The sequence below is a fragment of the Nelumbo lutea genome, chromosome 8 (genome assembly GCF_056320005.1).
Source record: "Nelumbo lutea isolate HS-2025 chromosome 8, American lotus-T2T, whole genome shotgun sequence".
NCBI lineage: Eukaryota > Viridiplantae > Streptophyta > Magnoliopsida > Proteales > Nelumbonaceae > Nelumbo > Nelumbo lutea.
In genome coordinates, this window is record NC_142691.1 from 40,770,015 (window position 1) to 40,795,924 (window position 25,910).

The window sequence follows — 25,910 nt, forward strand, 5'->3', positions numbered from 1 at the left end:
CCAAGAGGAGAGGCTCGTCAGAGTCCTAAAGGACCATAAGGCTGTGATCGACTGGACCCTAGCCGACATAAAGGGGGCCAGCCCCTCGATTTGCATGCATAGGATCCTTTTGGAAGATGGTGCCAAACCGGTTAGGGAACCACAAAGTAAACTCAACCCGGAAATGAAAGAGGTAGTACTGAAAGAAGTGCTTAAACTGTTAGATGAATGGATAATTTATCCAATCTCAGACAGTAAATGGGTAAGTCCTATTCATGTTGTACCTAAGAAAACTGGGATTATTGTAGTAAAAAATCAAAATAATGAACTATTCCCATGAGGGTACAAAGTGGCTGGCAAATGGTAATAGATTTTCAAAAACTTATCTTGGCCACTCGAAAGGACCATTTCCCCTTACCCTTCATCGATCAGATGCTAGAGCGATTAGCAGGTAAGTCTTTCTTTTGTTTTCTTGACGATTTCTTAGGTTATTACCATATTTTTATTGCATAGGAGGACCAAGAGAAAACAACATTTACTTGCCCATTCGGCACCTTTGCCTACAGACGAATGCCTTTCGGTTTGTGTTACGCTCCAGGCACTTTTCAAAGATGCATGATGAGTATATTTTCTGATTTTATTGAAAAATGCATTGAAGTGTTCATGGATGATTTTACTATTTATGGTGATTCATTTGATGACAGCCTAAATAGTTTAAGAAAAATTCTGAATCGATGTGTTGAAACAAATCTTGTCTTAAACTATGAAAAATGCCACTTCATGGTGAAGGAAGGCATTGTGTTGGGACGTGTAATTTTAGTAAGAGGAATAGAGGTCGATAAGGATAAAATTGATTTAATTGTGAGCTTACCCTACCCTACAAATGTTAGGGAGGTTTGTTCATTCCTTGGACATGCAGGTATTTATCACAGGTTCATCAAAGATTTTTCATGGATTGCCCTGCCATTGTCCAAGTTGCTGCAAAAAGATATGCCTTTCGATTTTGGTGATGAGTGCAGGGAAGCATTTGATAAGCTAAAAAATTTATTGACAATTGCACCCATCATTCAACCACCCAATTGGAACTTGCCCTTTGAGATAATGACAGATGCGAGCAACTATGCGGTAGGGGCGGTTCTATGTCAACGAATTGATGGGAAAAGCCACGTCATCTACTATGCTTCCAAAACGCTGAATGCTGCACAGAGCAATTACACAACCACTGAAAAGGAGCTATTAGCTATTGTGTTTGCTTTAGACAAATTTAGATCATATTTGCTTGGCTCTAAAATGATTGTATTTTTTGACCATGTAGCTTTGAAATACCTACTGGCGAAGAAGGAGTCGAAACCGAGGTTGATAAGGTGGATACTTTTGCTCCAAGAGTTCGATTTAGAGATCAAGGATCGAAAGGGAGCTGAAAACTCGGTGGCAGATCACCTAAGTAGGTTAGTGAAAGATGAAGACTCCACACGCATCGATGAGTTGTTTCTTGATGAGTAGTTGTTGCACATGAGAGGTATGGTACAATGGTATGCTGGCATTGTGAACTACTTGGTCACCGGATTTTTGCCTAATGACCTTAGCAAATCCATGAAGAACAAAATCAGGTATGAGGCAAAATATTATGTTTGGGATGAACCTTTTCTATGGAAATTCTATTCTGGTCAAATGATTAGGAGATGTGTCCCGGAGGATAAGCAGATGTCGATTCTAATTTTTTGCCATAATTATGCTTGTGGTGGCCATTTTGGGCCAAAAAGGACTGCTCAAAAGGTTTTAGATAGTAGGCTGTATTGGGCAACCCTATTTAGAGATGCATACTTGTTTCGTAAAAATTGTGAAAGATGTCAGCAAACAGGTACACTATCTCACAGGAATGAGATGCCCCAAACACCCATTCTTATATGTGAAATATTTGATGTTTGGGGCATCGATTTCATGGGACCCTTTCCTCCCTCATGCGGTTTTTCTTATATACTTTTGGCAGTCGATTATGTCTCCAAAATGGGTGGAAGCCAAGGCCACCAAGATTGATGATTCTAAATGTGTTGTAGGGTTTATCAAATCTAACATCTTTAGCAGGTTTGGCATTCCTCGAGCCATCATAAGCGATCGAGGGACACACTTTTGCAATAGAACAGTAGAAGCCTTGTTGAGAAGGTATGGGGTACATCACCGAATCACCACTGCCTATCTTGAAGAAGATGAGAGATCCATCGTACGGACGCCCAAAGATTGCGGAATAAGGGGGCGAATTTCAAAATTTTTCTCTCCCTTCAACTGAGAATTGCATTCCCTATTTAGAAAATCATATTTTCAATGATCATTCTTGAATCATAAATTGAACCAGATCTGAACCAAAAGGAGTAGGAGAAGATTATACCTGATACGAAAAAGTAGTATCCCCCAACGAAGGTGTTCACACCCAAGGAAGGATCCAAAGAATACTCCCACTAAAGATGGCGCGGTGCAGGATGGAGCAGAATCAACAGTGTTCTTCTCCAAGAACTTTGTCCTTCGCAAGAATCAGCAGGATGGCACGTGAGCACAGCTTCCTATCGTTCTTTATCAATGAACTGATGTCAAGATCGAATCTTGACTTCTCCCACAACTGGAGATCGAACTAGCAAACAGGGGCGACAAGAACAGGGAGGCAGCAAGAAAGAATTATGCAAGGATGCTTAGTCCTTCCTTCAGTGATTTCAGCACTCAAGAGGATCTGGTTGTGATGTCTTCTAAAGGCTGCCGCCCCCTCCTTCTTTTACTAACCTAAAGGATCAACTCCTAATCCAATTAGGAGCTGCTTATCCAAATCATATTTGGATCAGCCTTCTCTTCAGGTGATAAGGATAAACCCTTATCTTATCTGTAGATTAGATCAGCTTTCTCCTAATCTCATTAGGAGGTTTCTAGATCTGAATCACATTCTGTGAATCTATCTCAGAATTCGCCCCATAATTAACTATTTAAATAGCCCAGTTCGAAATGGGCTTTAGGCCCATTAAGCTTATGTGCTCACTTAACCTTCCTAATTGCTGCCCAGTTGGGCTTCCTTGTATGGCATGGGACCCAAGCATTGATCTACACATCAGCCACATGGATTTGGCCCAGCCTTTGTTACAAGGTCTGGCCAAATACACTGTTATAGACAGTGCACCCCCTAAAACCCATCAAATGGGCTCTATGGGCCCAACACTTACCCTAAATGGTCCCTGGGCCAATCCACCTTGTAACATCCAGGGACTGTGGGCAGATGCAAGATTAGCCCATCAGGTATTATCCTCAATGGTCCTACACTTAACCTCTTAGCCCATAATGATTTTGCACAGTTTTGGTGACAGCCAGTAATCTTGGCCTAACTCTCAATTCCGGACTCCGAATTGGACAATTTGAGAAGCATTAGAAAAAAGAAAGGAAGGCTCACAACTTTTATGTTTTGGGTTTCGACAGATTCGTCCCATATCGAGTACAAAAATGAGCCCGAAGTCGGAGTAAGTTCGCAGCCAGGCCCATTTCACAACTTAAGCCCAACTCGCAGAAGTACCTTGAAGCAGCCCAAGTTTTAAAGCAGCCCAACTCGAATTCAAGAGTTAAGAGTCCGAATTTCAAATGTAATATCCAAAGAGAGAGTCTTATCAAATCTAAAGTCTTGAATGAAATCCTAGAGAGATAAGAAGATTGATATTAGATCATTAGATAAGAGATAGGATAAGATTAGTTCAAAGAAGATCAAGACTCCCTAAAGATAAGATGATCTCCTAGAAGGAGTTGGAAAACAGCCATCTCCTTTGGCTTTATAAAGAGGGGGTGAACCAACTCTAGTATCACTCACTCCAAGATCCAAGAGATCATCAAGAAAATCAAGAAACTCAAGAAAGCAGTTCGACCATGGAGAAGCAAAGCATGGAGATTGTGCAAATCATGAGCAGCTAAGCTTCTTTTTTTTCTGGTTCAAGGCGGGAGGTTTGATTGTGTCATTGTGAGGTTCTATAGTTAATTTATTTTTTTGCTTTCTAATTCAAGAATTCATTGATTCTTGTGCATATTTTTATTGGATGTTGATGTTAATTAGTTTGACAAACTGAATTAATGTTGATTTTCCTACTGCTATCCATGATTTTGGTGATCCATAATTGTCACGAATAAAGGTACAAGTAGCAATTAGGTTGATATCTTTTTGGGTCAATTGTTCGTGATAGCCTTTGACCAATGTTTTAACATGGTTCAACCTAAACGAAATCGATGGAACAAGATTCAATAATTGCAGTTATCTCAATTATTGTTATTTTGGTTTAACTGTTTTTGCAAAGCTTAATGCTATCATTAATTATCATGGAGCGCTATCGTACCCAGTTGATTAAATATAAGTGTTGATTGAATGCTGGGTTTGGTCAACTGAATTAGGAAACACAAGGTTTATTATGGCTATCCTAATAAATCTAAGGTTAAATGCTTGAATCGCAAGAATGCTGAAATTTACCTAGGATCGATGGCCAATCGATTCAACCCAAACCCTTGAACTAGAATTTGGTAAGACTGATTTTCTCTTGTTTGATTAATTGCTTTCTTATTCTTTTAATTTTAGTTATTAAATTTTCCCACTCAATTATAGTATTCATTCAGCTAAGAAATTATTGTTTAGCTCCCTGTGGGATTTGACCTAGTAGCACTTTTACTACAAATATTTTATTGTGGGACTAGTACTAATTTTGAGGGCTTCGACAACCCGTCAGTGATCATCGGTAAATGTTTTAAAATAAACATGCCGGTATGTGTCCTAACATTCATGGGACCACATACATTAGTATGTATAAGGTCAAGCGTGCCTGATGATTTTTCAGGCTTACCGTTAAATGATTGTTTCGTCATCTTACCCTGAAGGTAAGGTTCACTAGTTGGGAGATCTTCTACAGTTAGTAAAGGACCATCCTTTACTAACCTTGTGATACAATCTATGTTAATGTGGCTAAGTCGGTAATGCCACAGGGATGTGGGATTAACTGTATTACGGGTTTTTTTCTTGGGATTGTTATCCGACGTAGTTTCAGTTATATTTGTTTCCAGCGAAGGATAGTGAACATAGAAACCATTCTCAAGTTCTCCATATGCAAGAAATTTGTTATTCCTTTTAATAGTAATCACATTACTAAAGAGAACAGAATAACCAACCACATACAGTTTTGAAACAAAAATTAAATTTCTTCTCAAATTGCGTACATAAAGATAATCTTTTAATGTAATTATTCCATCTCCAAAATACAATTCTACAGTTCCTATGGTTGTAGATGCAACACTTGCAGAAGTCCCTAAGTAAAGAATCACTTCACCGTCACTCAGTCTTCTGCTTGTCCTGAACCCCTGCAATGTGTTACATGCATGAGTAGAAGCCCCAAAGTCAATGCACCAGGAAGCAGAAGTCACCAACATATTGGTTTCTATGACAAAGGTTTCGAAATTACCTTGTTTCTTGGTCTCCAAGAAGTGAGGATAGTTCCTCTTCCAATGGTCGGTCTATTTGCAAAAGTGACAGGCATATGATGCTTTGTCCTTCCCCTACTTTTTAGGCTTGTAAGTTTTCTTCTAAGGTTTCTTCTTTGCCTTCCTCTTACTCTGATTGTCATTGTATCTGATTGTTTAAGGAGGCAATGATATAGCACCGAGTAATAGAGTTTTTCTCTTCCCATTTTTTATATTCCCTCCTGTAGGCCTCAGAATCCCTATCACCCGGACGATAGCTGCAATTACTGAATTTTGTTCCATCGATTCTTTTAGGTTGAACCATGTTAAAACATTGGTCAAAGGCTGTCATGAACAATTGACCCAAAAAGATATCAACCTAATTGCTACTTGTACCATTATTCGTGACAATTACGGATCACCAAAATCATGGATAGCAGTAGGAAAATCAACATTAATTCAGTTTGTCAGACTAATTAACATTAACATCCAATAAAAATGTGCACAAGAACCAATGAATACTTGAATTAAAAAGAAAGAAAATAAAGTAACTACAGAACCTCACAATGACACAATCGAACCTCCCCCTTGAACCAGAAAAAAAAGAAGCTTAGCTGCTCATGATCTGCGCAATCTCCATGCTTTGCTTCTCCATGGCCGAACTGATCTTCTTGAGTTGCTTGATGCTTGATTGCTGGATGATTGAGTGATTGCTAGAGCTGGTTCGCTCCCCTCTTTATATAGCCAAAGGAGATGGCTGTTTTCCAACTCCTTCTAGGAGATCATCTTATCCTTGGGGAGTTTTGATCTTATCTTGAACTAATCCTATCCTATCTCTTATCTAATGCACTAATCTCAATCTTCTTATCTCTCTAGGATTATATTCAAGACTTTAGATCTGATAAAACTCTCTCCTTGGAGATTACATTCGAAATTCGGACTCTTAACTCTTGAATTCGAGTTGGGCTGCTTCAAGGTACTTCTGCGAGTTGGGCTTAAGTTGTGAAATGGGCCTGGCTGCGAACTTGCTCCGACTTTGAGCTCGTTTTCGCACTCGATGCGGGCCGAATCTGTCAAAACCCAAAACATAAAAGTTGTGGGCCTTCCTTTCAGCTTTCTAATTCTTCTTGAATTGTCCAATTCAGTGTCAGGAATTGAGAGTTAGGCCCAGATTACTGACTGTCACCGAAACTGTGCAAAATCACCCGATTTGACCTATTTTCTTCTAATTGCCTTCTTTATTGCCCTAGATCGAAAGACAAGAGTAATGAGTTCATTTAAGTGATAAATGAATATAAAAGAGTGAATATTAGAGGATAAAAATAGGATTCTTTTTGGACTCATCAAATCCCCCCACACTTGAACTTTGCCCGTCCTCGGGCAAGGCAAAAACTCAAATAACACAAGAGAGACTAACTATTGATTTTCAATCTTTCTTTTTCTCTACATGAGGCCTGGTTCATTTCATACTTTAGTTCAGACTTGGTAACCTTTCCCTTTTCATCTCTCTCTCCCCTTTTTCTTGTCCAAGAGTGATCGCAAATCACCATTCCTCATGGTCCCAAGTTAAATCGATAGTCAAGGAGACAAGCCTTCCAGGGCTGAAACTCCTTGGACTGCATGGGTGCTCATTGCTTTTAACAAACCAATTCAGCCAGATGCAATTACTTTCCTTTGAATCAAAACAATGTGTGCTTATTGCCATAAGCTTGCTATGTATCACATCTCCACCACTTAGTGTGAATTCCTAGGATCTGAAGGTGAGAAAGGGGTTGGGGTTCTAGGGTGAGTGCATTTTATGCTCCATCTCACCCTTGCCTTCTTTTCAAGATGTGAGTGCATTTTATGCTCCATCTCACACTTGCTTTCATTTCTAGATGTGAGTGCATTTTATGCTCCGTCTCACACTTGTTTTTTGTTTCTAGATGTGAGTGCATTTTATGCTCCATCTCACATTAGTCACGATTTTAGTTTCAAACACCCTTTCTTTTTTTTTTCACAAGAATCACAGGGTTACACCGCCTGATCCATGAATTCATTGATCGTGGTCTCTATATGCCTAACACAACAAGTTCTAGAATAATCAACCCATGTTTGATAGATAATTATGTGAAAATCAACCAAACCCTTATGCATCTTGCCTATTGATCGATTAAAATCATGAGATACCATATGCGGCCAAGAAAGATTCAGTTAGTCATGCTTGCATCCTATCTTATCTATTCAGCCTAAGCACATGATTCCTGATAAGTTGAAATCGTTCAAGGATAAGTTTCCGGGAGCAGAAATTTGAAGAAGGTAAGGTATCCCAAATTTTCATCAGACTTTCCTAATCCCCCCACACTTAAGTTATACATTGTCCCCAATGTATGTGATTATGCATAAAGTAGAAGAATTTGGGGGTACTTCCCTGTTTGTCTTGTTGGGTTCCTGCTAAACACAAAAATCAAAACCAAACAAAATAACAAAATTAACTAAACACAATGGGTTGTCTCCCACAAGCGCAATTGTTTAACATCATTATGCTCGACGTCCTCTTTTTTCTCCTTTAATCCAATGAATACCGTGGAATGTCCAACGAGATGTCTACCGTAGAGGGGACATTTGCATCCTCATGGAACAACTTCAATCGATGTCCATTCACCTTGAAGATCTTACCTGTGTCGAGACTTTTGATCTCTACTGCACCATAGAGAAAAACATTAGTCACAGTAAATGGACCCATCCACCTGGAACGCAGCTTACCTGGCATGAGTGGAAGTCGAGAATTATACAATAAGACTTTTTGTCCAATTTTAAATTGTTTTCTTAAGATTGCATTGTCATGGAACGATTTGGTCTTTTCTTTGTAGATTCTTGAATTCTCGTATGCCTCTAACCTCAACTCTTCCAGCTCTTGCAACTGGAGCTTCCTTTCCTTCCCTGCTTCTTCCATATTCATGTTGCATTGCTTGATTGCGCAATAGGCCCTATGTTCAATTTCCACTTGCAAGTGGCAAGATTTGCCAAAAATTAACCTATAAGGGGACATACCTATTGGGGTCTTGTAAGCTGTTCGATATGCCCAGAGAACATCATCTAGGCGTAGGTTCCAATCCTTCCTTCCTGGATTCACCGTCTTTTCCAAGATGGACTTTACCTCTCTATTGGAAATTTCAGCTTGCCCGTTAGTCTGGGGATGATAAGCAGTGGCAATTCGGTGATGCACCCCATATCTTCTCAACAAGGCTTCAACTGTTCTATTGCAAAAATAGGTCCCTTGATCGCTTATGATGGCTCGAGGAATGCCTAACCTACTAAAAATGTTAGACTTTATAAACCCTACAACACATTTAGAATCATCAGTTTTGGTGGCTTTGGCTTTCACCCATTTTGAGACATAATCGACTGCCAAAAGTATGTAAGAAAAACCACAAGAGGGGGGAAAGGGTCCCATGAAATCAATGCCCCAAACATCAAATATTTCACATATAAGAATGGGGGTTTGGGGCATCTCATTCCTGCGAGATAGTGTACCTGTTTGTTGACATCTTTTACAGTTTTTACAAAACAAGTAGGCATCTCTAAATAGGGTTGCCCAATACAGCCCACTATCCAAGACTTTTCGAGCAATCCTCTTTGGCCCAAAATGGCCCCCACAAGCATAATTATGACAAAACTTTAGAATTGACATCTGCTCCTCCTCAGGGACACATCTCCTAATCATTTGGTCAGAACAAAATTTCCATAGGTAGGGTTCGTCCCATACATAATATTTCACCTCATACTTGATTTTATTCTTTATGGATCTGCTAAGGTTATTAGGAAAAATTCCCGTGACCAAGTAATTCACAATGTCAGTATACCATGGAGTCATACCTCTCATGTGAAACAACTGCTCATCAGGAAACAACTCACAAATGGGAGAGGAGTCCTTGTCTTTCACCAACCTACTTAGGTGATCAGCCACCGAATTTTCAGCTCCCCTTCGATCCTTGATTTCTAGATCGAACTCTTGGAGCAAGAGTATCCACCTTATCAGCCTCGGTTTCGACTCCTTCTTTGCTAGTAGGTATCTCAAAGCTGCATGGTCAGAAAAAACAATCACTTTAGAGCCAAGCAAATTTGACCTAAATTTGTCTAAAGCAAACACAATAGCTAATAACTCTTTTTCAGTGGTTGTGTAATTGCTCTGTGCAGCATTCAACGTTTTGGAAGCGTAGTGAATGACATGGCTCTTCCCATTTATTTGCTGCCCTAGAACAGCCCCAACTGCATAATTACTTGCATCTGTCATGATCTCAAAGGGCAAGTTCCAATTGGGTGGTTGAATGATGGGTGCAATGGTTAATAAATTTTTAAGCTTGTTAAAAGCTTCCTTGCACTCATCATCAAAATTGAAAGGCACATCTTTTTGTAGCAAACTGGACAATGGCAGAGCAATTTTTGAAAAATCTTTGATGAACCTGCGATAAAAGCCTGCATGTCCAAGAAAAGAACGAACCTCCCTAACATTTGTAGGGTAAGGTAAACTCACAATCAAATCAATTTTTTCCTTGTCGACTTCTATTCCTCTGGCTGAAACTACATGTCCCAACACAATACCCTCCTTCACCATAAAATGACATTTTTCATAGTTTAAGACAAGATTTGTTTCCACACACCTATTCAGAATTTTACTTAAACTATTCAAACAATCATCAAACGAATCACCATAAACAGTAAAATCATCCATGAACACTTCAATGCATTTTTCAATAAAATCAGAAAATATGCTCATCATGCATCTTTGAAAAGTGCCCGGAGTGTTACACAAACCAAAGGGCATTCGTCTCTAGGCGAAGGTGTCGAATGGACAAGTGAATGTCGTTTTCTCTTGGTCCTCCTGTGCAATAACAATCTGATAATACCCGGAGAATCCATCGAGAAAACAGAAGAAAGCCTTACCTGCCAGTCTCTCTAGCATCTGATCAATGAAGGGTAGAGGAAAATGGTCCTTTCGAGTGGCCAAGTTGAGTTTTCGAAAATCTATTACCATTCGCCAGCCACCTTGTACCCTCATGGGAATTAGTTCATTATTTTTATTTTTTACTACAGTCATCCCAGTTTTCTTAGGCACAACATGAATAGGACTTACCCATTTGCTGTCTGAAATTGGATAAATTATCCCTTCATCTAACAGTTTAAGCACCTCTTTCATTACTACCTCTTTCATCACCGGGTTGAGTTTCCTTTGTGGTTCTCTAACCGGTTTGGCATCATCTTCCAAAAGGATCCTATGCATGCAAATTGAGGGGCTGACCCCTTTTATGTCGGCTAGGGTCCAGCCAATCGCCTCCTCATGGTCCTTTAGGACATTGATGAGCCTCTCCTCTTGCTCCTCAGTCAACCATTTTGCAATGATCACAGGCAGTGTCTCTTTTTCACCCAAGTAGGCATATTTTAGGTGATCAGGTAGGGTCTTTAGTTCTAGCTCTGGAGCCTGCAAAACAGAGGGCAGTAGCCTTGCATGAGAAACCTTAGATTGAACATCAGAAGTCCTTACCTCCTGTTCAGGTTCCAGAGTATCATAGGATGCATCGATCTCCTCCTCCCTGTCCGATTGTGCCTTATATTCTAGCTCATCATCCATGTCCTCCTCTCCAAAGACTTCATGTACAATCAAATCGATAGTATCAATAGAGCAGATCGAATGACACTCACTAGGATATTTCATTGCATCAAAAATATTAAATTTTACAATCTCTCCATCAAACTCGACGGAGAGGGTACCCTCGTCCACATCTATTTTGGTCTTGGCCGTTTTCATAAATGGCTTGCCTAATAGAAGTGGGGCTGAACTTTCGATCGTGTCCTCCTCCATCTTCAGAATGTAAAAATCAACTGGGAAAATTAAATCGTTAACCTGCACCATTACATTCTCAACAATCCCTTCTAGGAAGGCGTTAGAACGATCAGCTAATTGGATAACAGCTTTAGTTTCCCTTAAAGGACCTAATCTCAAAGCATAGTAAATCGAGTATGGCATGACATTGATAGATGCACCTAAGTCTAGCATGGCATACTCGATTTGCTTATTGCCAATCACACAAGGTAGGGTGAACATACCTGGATCAGCATGTTTTTCTGGTAAGGTCCTCTTGATCATGGCTGAAACGTTCTCTCTAACTCTTGAGTCCTGCACCTTGTCTTCTTCTTGTCTTTTATCCACCTTCCTTGGTGAGGTAGGTTCTAGCTGCAGTTCCTTCCCGCTTCTCAACACCACTGCACTTACATTCTCCTTGGGGTTGACTACCGTTTGTGATGGTAGTTTCCTGGAGTTCTGCACCTCCAACTTGCTAACGGCAGTGGCAAGTTGGCTGATTTGGTTCCCCAAATTCTGAATGCTGGCTCTTGTTTCCTGTTGAAATTGCTGAGTATTAGTAGCTAGAGCCTTAACTATATCTTCAAATGACATACCTGAATCCGAGGGTTGGCTTTGCGCTGTGATGGGTGTTGAAAACTGGGGCTGTCGACTGAAAAAATGGGGCTGGTATTGCTGCTGTCCTCCTTGGTTCCCGTAGCTTAGGTTTGGGTGATCTCTCCACCCCGGATTGTAATAATTGGAGTAGGGATCATACTTTCGTTGGGGCTGGCCTGGGAATCCTCCTACGGCATTGACTTGCTGCATCAAACCATCTTGCAATGATGAACACATGTCCATAGGATGGCCAGGAATCGAACAGATACCACACACCCTGGCAGTTTGTACTTGTCCTACAGCGAGTTGTCTTACCAAAGCAGTTAGGTCAGAAATCTGATTTTCTAAATTTACATGGCTTACCTCATTAACCCGTCTAATGGTACCGTCTGTCCTAGCACCGAACTGTTGTGAATTTTCGGCCATGTTGGAGATTAACTCCCTGGCCGCTTCGGGTGTCTTGTTCACCAAGGCTCCTCCACTGGCTGCGCCGACCATACTTCTATCCATGGGCTGCAGCCCTTCATAGAAGTATTGGATTAACAGTTGTTCGAGTATTTGGTGATGTGGACAGCTAGCAACAAGTTGTTTAAATCTTTCCCAATATTCGTATAGTGTCTCACCACCAAATTGCCAAACTCCACATATTTCTTTTCTTATATTTGTAGCCCGAGATGCAGGAAAATATTTATCTAAAAATATCCTGTTCATCTCGTCCCATGTGCATACTGAACCGGGAGGAAGAATATACAACCAATCCTTTGCTTTATCTCTTAAAGTAAATGGAAAGGCTATGAGTTTTACCTGGTCCTTGGTCATACCATGGGGTTTCATGCTTGAACAGACGACATGAAATTCCTTTAGATGTTTGTGAGGGTCCTCACCTGGGAAACCATGAAACAGAGGTAATAATTGAATCAAACCAGATTTGAATCAAAGGCTACCTCAAGAGTGGGGTACGTGAAGCATAAAGGTTGTTGGTTCATAATTGGTGCAGCCAACTCCCTTAATGTCCTCTCTCTGTCAGCCATTCTTTCTACTTCTTCGAAGATGGGAAGATCACAATCTGAATTCACCTTCTTTGGTGAACGATCATTCCTTTGCTTCGCCTGCTTTCTTAAACGACGGGTGGTCCTCTCAATTTCAGGGTTGTACTCGAGTTCACCTCGTTGAGAAGCATGAGTCATAAAATAAAAGAAGTTAACAAGAGAAAGGTAATAGCTAAGAAATTAAAGTTGCTCCCCGGCAACGGCGCCAAAATTTTGACGGGTTTGTCGAAGCCCTCAAAATTAGTACTAGTCCCACAATAAAATATTTGCAGTAAAAGTGGTTCTAGGTCAAATCCCACAGGGAGCAAATCAGTAATCTCTTAGCCGAATGGGTAAAGTAATTGTGTGGGAAAATTAAGTAACTAAAATTAAAAGAATAACAAACTAAACAAACAAGAGAAAATCAGTCTTACCGAATTCTGGTTCAAGGGTTCGGGTTGAATCGATTGACCATCGATCCTAGGTACAATTCAGCATTCTTGCAATTCAAGCATTTAACCTTAGATTTACTAGGATAGCCATAATAGACCTTGTGTTTTCCTAATTCAGTTGACCAAACCCAGCATTTGATCAACACTTATCACCACTCAACTAGGTACGATAGCGTTCCATGTTAAACAATGATAGCATTAAGATTTGTGAAAACAGTTAAACCAAAATAACAATAATTGAGATAGCTGCAATTACTGAATTTTGTTTCATCGATTCTTTTAGGTTGAACCATGTTAAAACATTGGTCAAAGGCTGTCACGAACAATTGACTCAAAAAGATATCAACCTAATTGCTACTTGTACCATTATTCGTGACAATTACGGATCACCAAAATCATGGATAGCAGTAGGAAAATCAACATTAATTCAGTTTGTCAGACTAATTAACATTAACATCCAATAAAAATGTGCACAAGAACTAATGAATACTTGAATTAAAAAGAAAGAAAATAAAGTAACTACAGAACCTCACAATGACACAATCGAACCTCCCCCTTGAACCAGAAAAAAAAGAAGCTTAGCTGCTCATGATCTGCGCAATCTCCATGCTTTGCTTCTCCATGGCCGAACTGATCTTCTTGAGTTGCTTGATGCTTGATTGCTGGATGATTGAGTGATTGCTAGAGCTGGTTCGCTCCCCTCTTTATATAGCCAAAGGAGATTGCTGTTTTCCAACTCCTTCTAGGAGATCATCTTATCCTTAGGGAGTTTTGATCTTATCTTGAACTAATCCTATCCTGTCTCTTATCTAATGCTCTAATCTCAATCTTCTTATATCTCTAGGATTATATTCAAGACTTTAGATCTGATAAAACTCTCTCCTTGGAGATTACATTCGAAATTCGGACTCTTAACTCTTGAATTCGAGTTGGGCTGCTTCAAGGTACTTCTGCGAGTTGGGCTTAAGTTGTGAAATGGGCTTGGCTGCGAACTTGCTCCGACTTTGAGCTCGTTTTCGTACTCGATGCGGGCCGAATCTGTCAAAACCCAAAACACAAAAGTTGTGGGCCTTCCTTTCATCTTTCTAATGCTTCTTAAATTGTCCAATTCGGTGTCCGGAATTGAGAGTTAGGCCCAAATTACTGACTGTCACCGAAATTATGCAAAATCACCCGATTTGCCCTGTTTTCTTCTAATTGCCTTCTTTATTGCCCTAGATCGAAAGACAAGAGTAATGAGTTCATTTAAGTGATAAATAAATATAAAAGAGTGAATATTAGAGGATAAAAATAGGGTTCTTTTTGGACTCAGTTTTATCATATTAAATTTAGCTTTTACAGAGGTGGGCCGAATTAAAACTTGAAGTGGGCCATCAACCCTTTGGCCCAAATAGAATTAGGGTTAGAAAAGCCAACCCCATCGAACTAATAATTTGGTCCAACCTGTTTCAACCAAATATGGTGTAAATCGGCCAAGCTTTTGGTATCCAGATCAAGATTTAATTCAAGAATAATGATTTGAAAGTAAATTAATTCAAGATAATCAGATTATCAAGAAACTAAAATAGAGGGCTGCACTGTGATTTTTCTTGGATATCCTGTAAACCTGCAAAGAACAGTTAATCGTAGATTGCAGACTCGATATCTCTACTCACATTTTAATGCATTTTGAGGCCTTAAGGGCATCAATTCAAGGGTATTTTCGACCTTAGGATAGTCAAATTGTGTCCTTTTCCCAATTAATTTCAATGTTGTGACCTCTGAGGGTCCTTATGCAAATTCTATGCAAAACTATGAAGTTTTAATGGCTGAAATGCAGATTTTGGGAAGGTGGTGTGGAGTCTAGCTGAGAGGGTGTTTTTGTGAAAAATTGAAAGCAGGAGGGCGCCTCTGCTAAACCCAGTTTGGCACCCCTCCTACAGTATTAGCATGCTACCTACGTTTTAGCAAACCCTAGGGCGCCTTTTAACCCATTCTTTTCACTCTTAGCGAACCCTAATCGCCCCTAGTTGTTTAATCTCCACCCTCCACCACTTTTAATCTCAACCACTCATTTTAGGGCTCTCCTTTATAGCTTTTAAACCCTAGGGCACCACCTATTCTGCTAATCCTCACCACTTAGCTCCTCACCATTAAATCTCAACCACTCCCTCCATCTTATATTCCAACCATTCAATATAGGGCACCACCTATTCTTTTAATCTTAACCCTTCAACCCTAGATGTTCTAATCTACACCTTCCCTATTTGAGCGCCCAAATCTAAGCCCTACATAATATTGGGCGCCCTCCCCTTTTTATTTTCAGCCATAGGATCACCCCAAAATCATCTTAGCCATCCATTAGAAACCCTAGGATGTCCTTAACTTTGCTAAATCCTAGTTGCCGCCCACCATCTTCCACCCTATTTCCAGTTCTATCTAACCTTCTCTATAAAAAGGGTCTTAGGGGCCCTGTAGAAAGGGTTGGTCAATTCACCCAGGTAAGAAGAAAGGCTAATCTTGAGAAGTTCAAGGGTAGAAGAGGAGGAGGATGCCCAGGCAAGAGGAGGAATTCCTACTTCCAGTTCGCCAACACCACTACTGCCACCTCTGTATTTGAATCCCAACCATATTTTATTCAGTTTTAGAATTACTTTCTGTTCTTTAATTTTAGTTTATTTTTCCTTCATGAAAATTTACTTTTATTAAATTTAATTTGTGTTTTAATTCTCTTTTGCAGATCTAAGATTCGGTTAGGTAAGATGGAAGGCTTAGCTCGAGAAGTTCGAGGGTTGAAGGAGAGATCCGGAAACTACTAACTCTGATCGGATTCTCAGTCATTTTTATTTTATTTCTTTTATTTATTTGTTTCTATTATTTATTTATTTCTATGCACTTGTTATTATCAATACTATTCGAATTTGGTTTTACTGAATTCCATTTTTTAATTAATTAATTTTTATTTTTTTCCAGCTCCCTTTTGTGTTCTCTTGTCTGGATCTAAGAAAATATTAATTTTACCCTCACCTCCCTTTGTATACGACCCGTTCTCACCCATTTACTGCGTTTGTATTTGTTTGAGAAACGGTAAAAATTATAAATATTTAAACTGGATTTCTAGGGTGTTTAACAACTCACTTCCGGCTAGCGCTGTTGCTGGGGAAGCACAGAGAAAACTTTTTATTTACTTTTTCCGGATCTGTTTCATTATTTTTTCTATTTTGTTTGATTACTTGACTCGTTATCTCAGTTTAATTCTTGTTTCTCTTTGATTATGCAGGATGGAATAGCAAAAGGTGGGGTACCGGAGCATTACAGGATTATAGGACAGAAGAGAAGAGAAGAGAAAATGGATTGTGTTTCAGGTGTAGTCATTCCATTTTATTTTTAATCTTCTTATTTTTATTTTCAAACTCTTTTTTTGATAGAATAGTTTTTTTTTTAATTATTTTGCTTCCATTTTTTTTAGGATTATTTTGCTTCCATTTTGTTTCTAGATCTATTCTTCTATCTTTATTTTAAATTCTTGTTCGATCTTTTTTGCTTTATTAGCTCTGTGTTTTTCTTTTATTTCAGATGTAAAAAAAAAAAAAGAAAAAAATTTGTTTATTTTATTTTATTTTATTTCTTGTAGCATACTTTTCTTTTGTTTATCTTATTTTATATTATTCTTGGTTTAAATTTTTTATTCATTTTTTTTATTTTAGATAAAAACAAAAATAAAGAAATAAAGAAATAAAAAAATCCATTCATTTTATTTTATTTTATTTTTGCAGCATATTTTCTTTTTGTATTAATTTTAGATTTTTGTTTTTATTTTATTAAAAAACAAAAAGAATATATAAATAAAAAATTCAACATATTTATTTTTATATTATTTATTTTATTTTTGTTTTATTTTTTTTAGATTTGTATTTTTTTCTTTTGTTTTATCTATTTCTTGCATAATTTTCTTTTTGATCATTTTATTTTCGGTTTAATTTTTAGATTAGCAATTAGTTTGTTAGAATTTATTTTTGGTAGTTTTTAATTATGTTTAGCACAATTAATTTCTTGTTTTATTTTCTGTTTGCAATTATTTTTTGTTTCTTTATTTATTTTCTTTTCTTTTAGTCGTTTAATTGAACAAATAATTGTTAAAATTTTTGAATTTGAGTTTAAATTTCAAATCTGAATTTAAATTTAAATTTTAATTCAAATATGAATTTGAATTTCAAATTTTAAATTTAAATTTTTTAATTTTTGAATTTAAAAATTTGAAAAAAATATAAAAAATCGAAAAAAAAATGGTTAATATTTTTCTTGCATTTTCATTCCAATATTTAGGGTATGATATTCTAGAACATGCATCATATAGGTTTATTTAATTGCTGAAATTATTATTGGTAGTAGTGAATGTGTTAGGTGTTCTTTTTATTATTTTAATTGTTCATTTTGCTTAGTTTGTTTGCTTTATTCTTTTATGTTTAATTGCTGAATTGCATTTTAGAAACAATTGTTCATGCATTATAGTCAGTTGCATTTGCTTTGTTTATTTTGTTTCTTTCCGTTAATCCATTTAAGGGCAATCCAACTTAAATAAGATAAGGTGGGGATTTCATCACCCTCCCTTGGCCCAAAAATCACCACCTTTCACGTGCGGTTCACCCTAAACCCTAATTTAAAATTTGGATAGCAAGATCCTTTAGGGAAGCCTCACATTTGGTTCAAAGGTGTGCTGAATTTTAGGAAAACTTAAAATTATTTTCCATAACCGGCGGTTGGTGTCTAATGAAAGAGGTTAAACAGCTAAGCTTAAGTGGGTTTTGTGGTTATTTAATTAGGTCCTTGCTAGAGCAAGAGAAGCCTCCCACATCCCCACCTCTTACCTAGATAACGAAAGGAAGTGGTGTAATTCCAAGTGAACCAAAAAGGATTCACATTGGTTGAACCACTAGTTTAGGAAACCCAAGGTCAGCCCCTAGGTCGTGTGGTTGATTTGTTTGCCTTTAAAAAAATAGGAAAAAAAATAACAATTTTTTTTTTAAATTCCAACTTGAATTTAGATTTTAGGAATTTAAATTTCAAAAGCTAAGTTTGAATTTAAATTTCAAAAATTTAAATTTCAGAAAAAAAGAAAAAGACTTTTAAAAGTTGAGTTTAAATTTCAGAATTCAAGTTGCAAAATCCACATTTGAAATTAAACTCAAAATTTTAAATTCAAATAAAAAGAAAAGGGACTTTTGTGTTGTATGTTGGGAAGGAAATCTTTAAGGAGAGAAACTGTAGAACCTATACCTGAAATAGAGAGTTACCTCCATCATCAACACCAAAATTAAATAGCCAGAATCAATGATGCCCAACCTAGAAAGTTGAAGGAATACTTCACTCCAACACAATCCAACCCTTCATCCTACATCCAGTTACCTGATACTCAGGCCTTACAATATGAAATTAAGTCAAGTACAATCCAGATGCTCCCATCCTTCTATGGGAACCCAAGTGAGTGAAAGAATGGTAAGATCCGTCATATGGACACCAAAAAGGGTGCGGAATGGGTGGGCAAATTTCAAAAATTTCTTACCTTTCTTCCAACTGGGAATCACATTCCCTTTATTTAGAATACAGTATTCAATGATCTAACTTGAACCAAAACCAAACCAGATCTGAACCAAAAGAGAAGGGAAGGAATATACCTGATCTGGAGAAACAGTATCTCCCAACGTCGGTGTTCACGCCCAAAGAAACTTCCAAGAACCGCTTCCACTAAAGATGACACAGTGATGATGGAGAAAAACCAACATTGTTCATCACACAAACCAGGTCCCTCTAAAGACCTCGATGGCAACAATGAGCACTACACACGATCAGTCTTTCAGCAAAGACTGATATCAAGAAGCTTTCTTGATCTTTTCCCTCACAGAGATATCGAACTGGCAGTAGCGGGCGGTGGCCGCTGGAGGAGAAGACTAGAGAAGAAGGTACCGAACTGCTTTCTCCCCTCTAGGGTTTCTTTGAGATCCAATCTCTAGTTTGTAGTGTTCTCTGCAAATTACCTTAACATTCGAATTCTTGTAATTTGAATTAGGGTTTCTCCTTTTTCTTTCTTAGTGATTAAGAAACCTCCTAATCCCATTATAGTTATCCGTATCCAAATCAGTATTTGGATAAGGAGTCTTCTTAATCTTATCTGTAGATTAGATTTGTCCACTCCTGATCTTATCAGGAGGTTACCATATTCAAATCCTAATTTGAATTTGGTCCCTATGAGTGGATAGGGTTAAGACCCAATCATTTTGGCTTGACCTAATCTTAGATCCGCCCCTTTAAGTGATTGATCAAATCAGCCCAGTTCGAAATGGGCTTTAGGCCCAATATGTATCAAGTGCTCAATAGGCTTTCCAAATGGCTGGCCAGTTGGGATTCTTTGTATGGCGTGGGACACAAGTATAGATCTACACATCAGCCACATGGGTTCAGCCCAGCCTCTGTTACAAAGCCTACCCGAATTCACTGGAAAACCCAGTGAACCCCTTGAGCCCATCACATGGACTCTATGGGTCCAACACTTACACTAAGTGGTCCCTGGGCCAAGCCATTGTATAAAAACCTAGGGACAGTGGACAGATGCAAGATTAGCCCATCAGGTATAACCCTAAATGGCCTTACACTTAACCTCTCAGCCCATAATTATCAAGCACTGCCCGACAAAAGAGGACCTCTCTCTCGGCTGCAAGGAATAGTGTTGCACTCTCTGCTCGCATGGATCCCGGGGATTAAAACCATTTGCAAACATTTTGAAACCGTATATATATATATATATATATTACTTATATATAAATTTTGCAAAACAAAATTCCAATGATTGAAATCAACTGCCGGCAGTTTGGTTTCCATCAGAGAGAGTGCATCCCTGATCATTACCTTTGTCCAACAAAGGGGTTGATCCTACCACTATGATCACCCACTCAGATGAATTCTTAGACTGTCCCAACATACCCAGGTTTTGACCCCCGCTAAGGATCTCACTGATTGGCATATCAAAGACAGCCCAATCCGACACCTAGTGCAGTATCATAATCGAGTCTAAGGGTCAGGTGTAACTTTCCAGTTTTTCCCATCAATCTCCAAGGTCTAAGGCAACACTGGAAATCTGATCCGGTTCAAAGATTCAAGTAATCCTACACTGCATGCGCCTTGGGTCTCACCCTGGCGGCTAAGATAGACCACCACAACATTTGGCAGCACACCAATGTCAGCCTTGGTAAGATAAATCTCCCCAAACTTATCCAACAACTGTGAACATTCTAAACTAACACGAGCCTCATTAAGTGTCCAGTTTAAGGGTCTTACACAGAAACATACCACACAACATGAATCAAACATGCACTTTATTCATTTACACTAAATGTCTAAAGTACATCAAAACTTATTGGAGCTAAGGGCATACAAAACTATCTAACAGTAAGGACCCATACAAGCACATAGATGAGTTCCTAAAAATATGTTCAATTGTAAGGATTTAGAATTTCAATGATGATAACCCTAGATTGACTCTCTTCTCCTTCTCCTTGAAGGATAAGGCCAAGCATTGGTTAGGGACTATAGGGAGACCCATTAGGACTTGGGCAAAAATGCAACAAGAATTCCTTAGGAAGTTTTATCCTATAGGTAGAACCAATACCATGAGGAGAGGTATCATGGGATTCACCCAAACACCAAGTGAACAAATTCATGAAACTTGGGAGAGGATGAAAGAGTTAATGAGAAAATGCCCACACCATGGCCTGTCCTAGTAGCAAATTGTCTAGGCCTTCTATGAAGGCCTAACAAATGAATATAGGCAGATGGTAGATGCATCGTGTGGGAGGGGCATTTATGAGCAAGAGTGAAGATGAAGCTTATAATCTTTTTGCAACCGTGAGTGAGAATTCTATCAATAATGCATTGTTGTATTCCTATGAAAGGTCGGTGGGACCCTCAAAGAAGGCAGGGCTCTATGAGGTCAGAAATAAAATAGAGCCCGAAGCAAAAATGGACTTGAATGCCATTTCTAGAAAGTTGGATAAGGTAGACCTTCTAGCCCAGAAACTCGACCAGTTTTTCACTCTTAACCAGCAATCGGGCCCATCTACCTCTTATCCTGAAGTATGTTCCATTTGTGCCAGCCTGGCCCACCAAGTTGATGACTGTCCTAATGCGGCCTAATTTCCACCTTTTATCCAAGAACAAGTTTAGGCATACTAGAGTTTCTCAAGGCCCAGTAGTGATCCATATTCTAATACTTATAACCCTGGGTGGAGAAACCATCCTAACTTTTCTTGGAGGACACATCAACCCAATGTATAGTCCCATCAGCATCCGTCCAACTCCATGGCCCAATAGTTTCAGAGGCCAATAGTACAAAACCAATTCTTGTAAGTGTACCCTAAGAGTCAACCGGCCCAATCATATCAGGGCTACCCACAACCCCCTCAATCCTAATCAATAAACGATCAATTTATGCAACTGCAGCAGTTGATCCTAATTCAACAACAGTCCATTAATAGATTAGAAAGCCAAATAGGACAGATAGCTGAAGCTGGTGCAAGGAGGGCAGTGGGGCACCTACCAAATCAACCGGTTGCAAACCCTAGGAATCAGCCACCGGGTTTCTCTCAGCAAATTCAAACACCCCCTCTCTCAGTTGGTCTTCACACCAGCTCCCCAAAAACTTCGCCCTTTCTTTTTACTCTTAGCAAACCCTAGGGCACCTTTTAACCCATTCTTTTCACTCTTAGCAAACCCTACCCGCCCCTAGTTGTTTAATCTCCACCCTCCACCTCTTTTAATCTTAACCACTCATTTTAGGGCTCTTCTTTATAGCTTTTAAACCCTAGGGCACCACCTATTCTTCTAACCTTCACCATTCAGCTCCTCACCATTAAATCTCAGCCACTCCCTCCATCTTATATTCCAACCATTCAATCTAGCGCACCACCTATTCTTTTAATCTTAACCCTTCAACCCTAGATGTTCTAATCTACACCCTCCTTACCTGGGCGCCCAAATCTCAAACCTACATGATATTGGGTGCCATCTCCTTTTATTTTCAGCCATAGGATCACCCCAAAACCATCTGACCATCCATTAGAAACCCTAGGGCGTCCCTAACTTTGCAAAATCCCAGCTGCCACCCACCATCTTCCTCCATATTTCCAATTGTGTCCACCCTTCTCTATAAAAAGGGTCGTAGGGGCCCTGTAGAAGGGGTTGGTCAATTCACCCAGGTAAGAAGGAAGGTTGATCTTGAGAAGTTCAAGGGTAGAGGAGGAGGAGGATGCCTAGGCAAGAGGAGTTCCTACTTGCAATTCACCAACACCACTACTACCACCTCCAGATTTGAATCCCAACTATATTTCTTCAATTTTAGAATTACTTTTTGTTCTTTAATTTAATTTTATTTTTCCTTTATGCAAATTTACTTTTATTAGATGTAATTGTGTTTTAATTCTCTTCTGTAGATCTGAGATTCGGCCAGGTAAGATGGAGGGCCTAGCTCAAGAAGTTAGAGAGTGCAAGCAAAGATCTAGAAATTGCTACCTCTGATTGGATTCTCAGACATTTTTATTTTGTTTCTTTTATTTATTTGTTTTTGTTATTTATTTATTTTTATGCACTTGTTATTATCAATACTATTCGAATTTGGTTTTAATGAATTCTATTTTGTAACTAATTATTTTTTATACTTCTTGTTAGACAGTTTTGTATGCCCTTAGCTTCAATCAAAATTGATGTACTTTATGAGTTTATTGTAAATGAATAAAAGTGCATATTTGATTCATGTTCCTTTGGTATGTTTTTGTGTAATACCCTTAAACTGGACACTTCTTGAGACTCGTGTTAGTTTAGAAAGTTCACAGCTAGTGGGTCGGTCTGGGGAGACCTATCCTGACAAGGTTGACACTGTGGTGCCATCAAGTCGGTTGAGGTGGCTTGTCTCAGCTACCGGGGTGAGACCACAGGCACATACAGTGTGAGATTAATTGAATCTTTGAACTGGACCAGATTTCAAGTATTGCCCTGGACCTTGGAGATTGATGGGCAAAACTGGAAAGTTACACCCGACCCCTAGACTCGATTATGATACTGCACAAGGTGTCGGATCGGTCTGTCTTTGATGTACCAATCAGTGAGATCCTTAGTGGGGGTCAAAACCTAGGTATGTTGGGACAATCCGAGAATTCATTTGAGTGGGTGATCATAGTGACAGGATCAGCCCCTTTGTCGGACAAAGGTAATGATCGGGGATGCGCTCTCACTGTTGGAAACCAAGACTGCCGGCAGCCGATTTCAACCGTTGAAATTTGTTTTGCAAAGTATATTTTATATGAGATATAAAAGTATATACGTTATGGTTTCTAAAATGTTTGCAAAAAAGGTTTTAATTCCCGGGATCCATATAAGTGGAGAGTGCAACACTGTTCCTTGCAGTCGAGGGAGAGGTCCTCTCTTGTCGGGCAGTGTATGATCATTATGGGCTGAGAGGTTAAGTGTAAGACCATTGAGGATAATACCTGATGGGCTAATCTTGCATCTGCCCATAGTCCCTGGGTGTTACAAGGTGTTTGGCCCAGGGACCACTTAGGGTAAGTGTTGGGCCCATAGAGCCCATTTGATGGGTTTCAGGGGGTGCACTGTCTTTAACAGTGTATTCGACCAGGCCTTGTAAGAAAGGCTGGGCCGAACCCATGTGGCTGATGTGTAGATCAATGCTTGGGTCCCATGCCATACAAGGAAGCCCAACTGGGCAGCAGTTAGGAAGGTTAAATGAGCACATAAGCTTAATGGGCCTAAAGCCCATTTCGAACTAGGCTATTTATTTAGTTAATTAAAGGGGTGAATTCTGAGATGGATTAGCAGATAGGATAGCGCCTCAATCCTATCCACTCAAAGAGTCCAAATCTGAATGTGATTCAGATCTAGAAACCTCCTAATGGGATTAGGATAAAGCTAATCTAATCTGCAGATAAGATAAGGGTTTAACCTTATCACTAGAAGAGAACGCTGATCCAAATATGATTTGGATAAGCACCTCCTAATGGGATTAGGAGCTGATCTTTTCAAGTTAACAAAAAGAAGGAGGGGGCGGCAGCCTTGAGAGAGACCAAGAAACACATCAGATCCTCTTTAGTGCTGAAATCAAGAAGAGAGAATTCTGCACCCTGCGAATACTCTCTTGCCGCCTCCCTGCTCTTGCCGCCCTGTTTGCCAGTTCGATCTCCAGCTGTGGGAGAAGTCAAGATTGGATCTTGACATCAATTCTTTGAGAAAGGATTGAAAAGGAAGTTGTGCTCACGTTCCATCCTACTGTTTCTTGCGAAGGATAGAGTTCTCGGGGAAGAACACTGCTGATTCTGCTCCATCCTGCACTGCGCCATCTTCAATGGGAGCAGTCTTTGGATCCTTCCTTGGGCATGAACACCTTCGTTGGGAGATATTACTTCTCTGTATCAAGTATTATTCTCTCCCATTCCTTTTGGTTCTGATCTGGTTCAGCTTAAGGTTCAAGATTGATCCTTGAAAATATGATTTTCTAAATAGGGAATGTGATTTCCAGTTGAAGGGAGAGAAAAATTTTTGAAATTCGCCCCTTATTCCACAATCTTTGGGCGTCCATGGGATGGATCTCTCATCCTTTCACTTCTGCAACTCCCCTTTGTGTTCTCTTGTCCAGATCTAAAAAAATATTACTTTTTCCCTCGCTTCCCTGTGGATACGACCCATTCACACCCTTTTACTGTGTTTCTATTTGTTTGAGAATTGGTAAAATTTATAAATATTTAAGCTGGAATTCCAATGTGTTTAATGGCGCGCTTCTGGCTACACCATGGGACCCTAACATTGATCTACACATCAGCAACATGGGTTCAGCCCAGCCTCAATTACAACGCCTAGCCAAATTCACTACAAAACATAGTGAACCCATGAGTCCATCAGTATATGCTCTTAATGAACCTAACATTAACACTAAATGGTCCTTGGGTCCAACCACCATATGAAGGCCCAAGGATTGTGGGCAAATGCCAGATTGGCTCATTAGGCGTTACCCTCAATTGTTTTACACTTAACATCTCAAATGATAATGATCAAACACTGCCCAACAAGAGAGGACCTCTCCCTTGGCTGCAAGGTATGGTGTTGCACTCTCTACTCACATGGATTCCGGGAATTAAAATATTTTGCAAACATTTTGTGAAACCATAATATATAAGTATATCTCTATATAAATATATTTTGCAAACCAAATTTCAACAAGTTTGAAATCAATTGCCGGTTGTTTAGGTTTCCATCAGCGAGAGTGCATTCCCCGATCATTCATTTTGTTCGACAAAGGGGCAGATCCTATCACTATGATCACCCACTCAGGTCAATTCTCAAACTGTCCCAACACACCCAGGTTTTGAACCCCTCTAAGGATCTCACTGATTGGCATATCAAAGGCAGCCCAATCCAACACCTAATGCAGTACCATAATCGAGTCTAGGGGTCAAGTGTAACATTCCAGTTTTGCCCATCTATCTCCAAGGTCCAGGGCAATACTGGAATTTGGTC

At 39.2% G+C, this 25,910-nt stretch overlaps 1 non-coding gene across 1 annotated transcript; it reads right to left on the minus strand.

Annotated features, from left to right (window-relative positions):
* Positions 1–20,998: 20,998 nt before the first annotated feature.
* On the minus strand, positions 20,999–21,105 carry LOC148843894 (small nucleolar RNA R71). The gene has a single exon (XR_016103967.1). It is a non-coding gene; the product is annotated as a small nucleolar RNA R71 (small nucleolar RNA).
* Between the last annotated feature and the right edge of the window lie 4,805 nt (positions 21,106–25,910).